We start from the raw sequence: 6,000 nt of genomic DNA, 5'->3' as shown, positions 1-6,000 counted from the left end.
ATAAGCGCAGGTTTAAACTGATGGAAACTTTGAATATTACATCTGTTTTACATCTCTTCTTCTCCTTCCTGTCATCACACCCATTCTAACTGTGTTTTATTCATAGTTTGAACTGTTCCCTGTTAGACTGTAAACTCCTCGAGGGTAGAGACCACACGGATTTTATTTTTCACTCTTTTTTTTATTACACGTTAGCACAAAGCATGACATATGGTATTCACTCAGTAATGTTTTCTTTTCTTTTTTTTAAATTGAAGTATAATTGATTTACAATGTTGTGTTAATTTCTGCTGTACAGCAAAGTGATTCAGTTATACATACATATGTATTCTTTTCCATTATGGTTTATCACAGGATATTGAATATAGTTCCCTATGCTATACAGTAGGACCTCGTTGTTTATCCATCCTATATATAATAGTGTGTATCTGCTAACCCCAAACTCCCAATCCATCCCTCCCCCACCCCCCCAATAAGTATTTCTTGAATGGGTGAATAAATTCTGTATCAGACAAACAATAGCATTTAATTTAAGTTCAACTTTTTAGACTTGCCTTGTGAAAAGCAAAAACGGAAGAATTTGCAAAGTAACATGTGTGATCCCAAGTTGCCATCTATAAACTTTTCCATTGTGTACAAAAGGGCTAACATTTATTGAGTGTATATTATGTGCCAAGTATATGCATATATACCACACATACTCAAGTTCATCCATTTCCCACCTAATTTGATGAAAGATAAAACAAAGGCAGAAAGAGATTAAATAACTTGTCAAATATTAAGTAATAAGTGATCTGAACCTATTGCTGACCAGAAGTTACACGTTGGAACCTGACTCCAGTTTTTAACCACTATGGAGAGCTGTCCTATCTACGTGCTTTGCGGCTGACTTCGTGAGTGAGGTTCAGCATCTGACTCTGGGCTGTGCACCAGATTCCTTATGAGGCCGTAGATCAAAATGCAAGGGTCAGAAGGTATCCTCTCTCATCCCTAAAGGGCTCTCGAAAGATGCTTATATAATCCAATTTGTTATTCTCTCATTAAAGAGAAGTATGTTTTTGGCCCCAATAAAATTTATCTTGGCACTTGTATATTTTGTATCAGTCTTTTAGGAAGTAAATGTTTAGCTACTATGTAAAGCATTCCAAAGGCATAGACTTGTTGACAGTTGCAGAAAATGGAATTTGGAACCATTCAAAGATGGGAAGGAAAATAAGGCTGCTTAGATGGAGTTATTATAAAGGACCATGTGATTAGGACTTAAAAGTCAAACTACATTAAATCTAAATACAAAATTGTGATGGAGGGCTTCCCTGGTGGCGCAGTGGTTGAGAGTCCACCTGCCGATGCAGGGGACGCGGGTTTGTGCCCCGGTCCGGGAGGGTCCCGCATGCCGCGGAGCGCCTGGGCCCGTGGACCATGCCCGCTGAGCCTGCGCGTCCGGAGCCTGGGCTCTCTCGGCAACGGGAGAGACCACAGCAGTGGGAGGCCCGCGTACCTCAAAAAAAAAGGAAAAAAAAAATTGTGATGGAGAGGTCACATAATATATCAGTTAAGAGTGTCCCTAGGTGACCACTCTGGCACAAGTCTTTTCTGGCTCCAATGAGCCAGTTTTCTATGCAGCTGATTACACATCCTGGCCTTGAAATCACAGGTCCCCTAGTGATCCTGTGGCTGATGCTGCCCTAGGTTCCTGGTACCCTTACAGCAAATCTTGAACTTGCCTCTTCCAGCTGTCATAAAAAGCCCAAGTAACATAGCTATGCACTAAGTGATGGACAGACATATACTTAAAAAAATTATAGCTTTGGAAGGCTATGGCAGAACTTTTAGAGGCGGAACTCGGGACAATTCCCTGTGATGAGTTTTACTCAGTAGCTGACATGTTCACTGACCCTTTGCATCTTGGGAATAATGTGCTTTTGGGGGGCGGAAAAAGTAACTATGAAGCAATCAGGGCAGCTATACCATATTTTAAGTTTTGGCTACTAATTGCTATGATAACAACATAGGTGGGCTATTCTACTTGAATATTTTGGCCAGACAGCCTTAAATAGGGCAAAGAGTGTTTCCTCCTTAGGAAACACTGACATTTTGATTCCCGTGATTTACGTACACTTTTCTAGATATTTGCTATGCTCATAATGAGATTGAAGCACTCCATGATACTTGGCTTTTGTAAGGGCGATATGAAGAACAAATGAAAATCAGTCAACAAAAACTTCCCCCAAATCTTCAAAAATCTGTTAAATCTCATCCAGTACTGATTGCTGTACACCTAGAGTTAAGATAAACAAAATTTAAATAAACTGATAAATTTGGTGAATTGACTCTTCGCTTAATTGATTTTTTTCGGCAAAATGATTTTTTGAACATGAGCCCAGATCCCCAAAGGCCTCCTTTTCCCAGCTTCCATCTGAAACATGTCATGTATCTCAAATGGGCATCGAATGGGAACTACTGAAATTGTGTGGTTTTACCAACCCCAAGAGAGGCATAGATGCCGCTCCTTTCGGCCGTGCTGACAATTATCCTTTCCTGATGTGCCCTATTAAGGATGGATGTGGGCTTTCTTTTTTACTAACTTTATTAGCAGCTCCTTGTTATTTCCTTGTCTGTGCTTTATCTCTTGGATGCCGTTTCTTCTCCCCAAACCTTGCTTCATTTGTTGGATTCTCCCTCAGTCTAATTATCAATTTCTTTGCCCTTTCTCCCTGTCCTAGCCTAGGACCGTGTTCACCCATCCTTACAAACTGGTTTCTCGGCCCTCCACGTTCCCGCAGCCACCCTTCAAGCTAACTGTTGTTGTTTCATATTCACTCTTCTGTTAACCACTTCTTGTCAACTCCCAACCAGTTGTATTTGGCTTCCAAAATTTGGCTTCACTCCACTGCAGCTGTTCTTAAGATTATCAGTTATTTCTTAATTTCCAAGCTCTCTGATCTTTTATTGGTCAGTATCCCTCAAAGCATCTATCAACTTTTGAATCTCCTCCTTTCTTCTTTTAGCATCATTCTCTCACAGTTCTCTTACCTCTGTCTGGCTGTCCCTTTTGTCACTTCTGTTAGACTTTCTTCCACAGTTCTCCTCTTAATGTAGAGTTCTACACAAATGTAAGTGGAATTATTGTCATTGATTCATTGATGCTTAAATTCAAACAAGGGTCTAGAAGTTTGTTTTTTTTGTCAAGAAGAGTACATACACATACATACACACAGTCAAGTAGAAGAAAGAAGTCACTCACAATTCTACATAGAACTCTTTTTCCTGGTCCCTAGTAACTATGGTAGCAGTAAGAAGGTAAGCAGAAGTGAATCTGTAATAGCATCCGAGACACTGTGGGCCCTGGGGCCAGAAAGAAGTCTTGGGATTCTAAGCCTGATCCTTGGAGAGTAAAGTGTAGCTAGACGTGGTCAGTGAACACAGGGCTATGAGAGGGCGAGCTGTCAGATTCCTGGATTCTGGAGCACTATGGGATGAATTGTGTCTCCCCCCAAATTCATATGTTGAAGTCCCATTTCCTCAGAATGTAACTGTATTTGGAGATAGTCCTTTGGTTTGTTTTTGTTTTTGTTTTTTTAGTGTGTACACGTCAATCCCAAACTCTCAATCTGTCCCTCCTCCCCACCCCTTCCCCTCTGGTAACCGTAAGTTCATTCTCTAAGTCTGTGAATCTGTTTCTGTTTTGTAAATAAGTTCATTTGTGTTATTATTTTTTAGATTCCACATGTAAGTGATATATGGTATTTGTCTTTCTCTGTCTGACTTACTTCACTCAGTATGATCGTCTCTAGGTCCCTCCATGTTGCTGCACATGGCACTATTTCATTCTTGGAGGTACAGTCTTTCTAGAGGTGATTGAATTAGAATGGGGCCATTAGGGTGGTGTCCTAATCCAATAGGATCACTGCCCTTACAAGGAGAGGGGGAGACGTAGGGGGGTGCGCAGAGAGACAGCCATGTGAAGAGGCTGTAAGAGGGAGGCCATCTGTAAGCCAGAGAGGCCTCAGGTGAAACCAGATCTGCTGACCCCTTGATCTTGGACTTCCTGTCTCCTGTACTGTAAGGAAATGAATTTCTGTTGTTCAGGCCACCCAGTCTTTGGTGTTTTGTTATAGCAGCCTCAGCAAACTAATGAATAAATGAAGGAAGCTAAATTCCTGGGTAATCAGTTTGGCACCTCATAGCTGAGAGGCTTATTGGTAAAAGGGATTGCGCTGTAATAAGGTGTTCCTGCTTGGAGTAAGAAAAAATCCTTTCTCATGAATATTTTCCACTAATCAGAAGATTGGAATTTTCTACCATTTCCAGAAGAAGAGTGAAGTAATCCCTCTCAATATGCTATTTGTTTCCTTAGTTGAAGCCACTAGCTCTGTATTACCTTCACATGAAGAGAATTCTTTGTGACACTGATCTAGCAAACTTCAAAATTTGTCTCAGCAAAGAGCGAAAAAAGAAAGGCAAAACGAAAAATGCCTGATGTTTGAAGAGCTCACATCCCTTACTCCAGAAAAAATAATTTTTGCAATTGAGACAAGTTTCCTGCATCAGGATTTGTGCTAGCTTTCACAGAAGATACACCAAAACTGGAATAGGGGTTTTAATTGGTTTCATGACAAAGGCTATAAATTATCCTAGGTGACTCAAATTATTCATGTTAGAGAGGAGACCTTGATTTATGCACTAGTTCTGTGTAAATTTCAATTTTGTAAAGTAAATCACTTTTCCCATTGACTCACATTACAGTTTGAGATATACTTTATCTTCTTTTCTGAGTCATCTTCAATTGACAGAGGCTTTTTGCATATTCACGTACGCTTTTAATGACCTAAATGCCAGGACTTCAATGAAGCAAAGCTATTTACAGAAACTGCAAGGGAGCCATGTGTTCATCCAACACGCAACAACGAATTCTCACCAAAGGCCAACTGTATGGCGGAGACCGTGACTTCAAAGACATGGACACCCTGGCTTCAAGATGCTTACTGTCTTAGGTAGCTTGAAAAAATTTTTTGAGAAGCAAATAATCAGGCTCCACATTTGCTTTTTTTTAAAAAATAAATTTATTTATTTTGGGCTGCGTTGCCGCGCGCGGGCTTTCTCTAGTTGTGGCGAGCAGGGCCTACTCTTCTTTGCGGTGTGAGGGCTTCTCATTGCGGTGGCTTGTTTTGTTGCGGAGCACGGGCTCTAGGTGCATGGGCTTCAGTAGTTGTGGCTCGCGGGCTCAGTAGTTGTGGCTCGCGGGCTCTAGAGCGCAGGCTCAGTAGTTGTGGCGCACGGGCTTTGTCGCTCCATGGCATGAGGGATCTTCCCAGACCAGGGCTCAAACGTGTGTCCCCTGCATTGGCAGGAGGATCCTTAACCACTGCATCCCCAGGGAAGTCCCAGGCTCCACAATTTGAATGCCCTGTAATATTCATACAATGGATGTTCTTAAAATTGTATTGTATAACACTCTAAAGGTTTTTGTCATTTGCTCATATCTAATCTAGTACATATCAATAAAGTTGATGTCATGTGAATCAAGGCGCTTCTGTGACCGTTTTATTGCTTTGAGAGGTCAGGGATTTTTAACCTGGAACCTATGATCGTTTAAAAAGTTAATGGAACCACCCAAACCTGTATGTAAACTCAGATATGTATGTGTACATGTGCATTTTTCTGGGGAGACAGCTCATTACCTCCATCAGTTTCTCAAAAGGATCTGTCTTCTTAAAAATGATTAGAATAATAAACAATGAGTTTCAGTCCAGTTTGTCTCAGTCCAGTTTCCACAGATAGTTTTTCCTTTGAATCCAGCTTTACTACCAGCAAGTAATTTTGAGAAAATAAGCTACAGTTATGGGAGCGGATTCATTTCTGTACACAAAGCATTTACTGAGCACCTGACATGTTTGTAGCATTGTAACAGGCTTTGCAGGGTCAGTTAGGCAGTGCTGAGATAGAGCTGAAAAAGCCATAGCAGTTTTTTAATTGGCTACCAGCCTTGTCATCTGGGGA

The sequence above is a fragment of the Kogia breviceps genome, chromosome 2, assembly GCF_026419965.1.
Source record: "Kogia breviceps isolate mKogBre1 chromosome 2, mKogBre1 haplotype 1, whole genome shotgun sequence".
Classification (NCBI taxonomy): domain Eukaryota; kingdom Metazoa; phylum Chordata; class Mammalia; order Artiodactyla; family Physeteridae; genus Kogia; species Kogia breviceps.
This window is presented reverse-complemented; position numbering follows the sequence as displayed.